Below are 2,179 nucleotides of genomic sequence, written 5' to 3' on the forward strand. Positions count from 1 at the left end.
TTCAAATCTCCCCGGTGCCATCCCGACCCGTGTAAGCACCTGGTATGCACGTTGAGGGGGAGATTGTTGGGTGATGCGACGCGCTCCCTTGCCCACAGGTGGTTAATTATGTGGTGTTCCATGTTCACTAACAGTCATGTCTTTTGGTGCAACGGCAAGTGGGCCCAACAGATAGGACATTGAGGCTATTTGGACCCACCATACGTAAACATTACGTAGTTTCACATCATTGCTATAATTTTTTTCTTTTCTTCCATTTATTGTACTATATTAAAATTATTGATCTAACAATTTTATTTTTAAAAAAGGTGGAATGAATAGGGTCATGAATTCAAAAAATAGCTCATTACATCTTTTGAGGACCTTTTTGGAAAAAAATATTTTTGACACTGCGCATCAAAAAATATAAAGACTTTGAGGGACCAATATATAAGGGGTTTAAAGGAGAACCCAAAGTATGACCGTCCTCCTATGATTCCATCAATGGAGTGGAATGAAATGTTAGTTTGTGGTGACTGATCAGGGAAGTACTGTACATACTTCATAAATCCTTTGGGGTTTGGGGCATCACCCCAAAATGGCCCAAATTTTTTTTTTGGGCCATGGCTAATGTTGTGGTTGACATATGGCAAGCATGTTGTAACCCTAAAGTGGCATAAAATTACGTGTATAAAAGGGCTTAGGATTAGGTGTTTTCATAGTGGTGATGCAAAATTGGTTCTTCTGGTAGTATTGAGTTATAAGGGATTACAGATTGTAAGCAGGTTATAATCACTAGATCATAATAATATCAGACTTGCTATTTGCTGGACATAGACCAAGGATTGGGTGAACCATATTAAATCTTGGTGTCTTGTGTTCTTTTCTGTGTGATCTATTATTTTTTGATATTGTTTATATTTGCATGTAACTATTATTTCTGCCTGTGGTTTAATCCTAACATGAAATAGTAGAAGATGCAAAAGAGAAAAGGCTACGTGATAAAGGAAATGAACTAGAATAGGGAAAAATAAGGTATGTCATGATATTATTAAGTAGAATGTGATCATGTACTAATTAGTGATCTTTGTAAATATATAATCTAACATATTTGAAACTATTCATAGACTACATAATACATCAATGGCTACAAAAGTGAGAGTAGAAAAGGTTGGCCAACACAAACTTGACTCTAGTGGCTATATGAATCTCTAGTCTCAACTTGTAAGTAGTAGCAATAGAATTTCATATTATTTTTTTAATATAATGTTGCAAGAAATTTATTTTAATCAAATCATACATGCAAAACTGATGATATTAATCAAAAAATACAGCGCTAAGAATTCAATGTAGAGCCCATGGATGAAGACAAAAAAATTGCCTTGAAGGAAGGCTATAAAATTGTGGCTACACACCTATGCCAAGAATCTGAAAGCCATACCCAAAAATCTAGTGCACCAATTGAGACACAGGTAAATTGGTCAAATGAAAAGCAAATCAAATTGAATAGTTGAGAAATTATTTTTTTGGTGTTAGTTTCCAACATAAATTGACTGCATAATAATGCACATAACAATTCACTGTAGCCTTCAAATCCTATCACAAAACCTGCATGTGATGAAGGCCATGATGTGCATCATAGTAGTGGAGGTATTAACTTGTTGTTAGAAATTAATTACACAATTATGAATACAATTTAACATCTTCAATTACAATTTGACATGTAATTTTTTTTTGAATCTTTAAGAGCATGTTGAACATCGTGGTGAAGGAGTGGAACATGTTCCAAGTGTTCATCATGTTAAGGTAGCAGTGGATCAAAATGTTATTGTACATGATGTGGCATTGTCAGGTAAGAAACATGCATGTTATTTTCTATTGGTTAATTAAATACTTGTAACAATTAAAAAAAGAAAAAGAGTAGTGCCAATTTAACCCATTTACATGTTATTGCAATAGAGCCCCCTTTAGTGCAGCAACCTCCTACTCCTCAAAATAGGAGGAGGCATCATAATTTGACATTACGTATACTACAAGAGGAGGAGAATGAGGTAAATATTGATGCTCCTATCAGCCTTTACCTTGAGAGAGCTAACAAAAACAAAAAGAAGAAATGATTTTTTAAAAATGCTCTTTGATAAACCTTGTTTGATAAACTTTGTTGGATAATGAAAGAACGTTGTTTTAAGTAATTATCTAT

The 2,179-nt window shown here is 34.1% G+C and overlaps 1 long non-coding RNA gene across 1 annotated transcript; it reads left to right on the forward strand.

Annotated features, from left to right (window-relative positions):
• The first annotated feature begins 1,339 nt into the window (after positions 1–1,339).
• On the forward strand, positions 1,340–1,814 carry LOC149568811 (uncharacterized). The gene is made up of 3 exons (XR_016361706.1): positions 1,340–1,451; positions 1,566–1,629; positions 1,727–1,814. It is a non-coding gene; the product is annotated as an uncharacterized LOC149568811 (long non-coding RNA).
• Positions 1,815–2,179: the final 365 nt, after the last annotated feature.

This window comes from Cupressus sempervirens, chromosome 3 (genome assembly GCF_028749045.1).
Source record: "Cupressus sempervirens isolate cs-2001-9-10 chromosome 3, ASM2874904v1, whole genome shotgun sequence".
Taxonomy (NCBI): domain Eukaryota; kingdom Viridiplantae; phylum Streptophyta; class Pinopsida; order Cupressales; family Cupressaceae; genus Cupressus; species Cupressus sempervirens.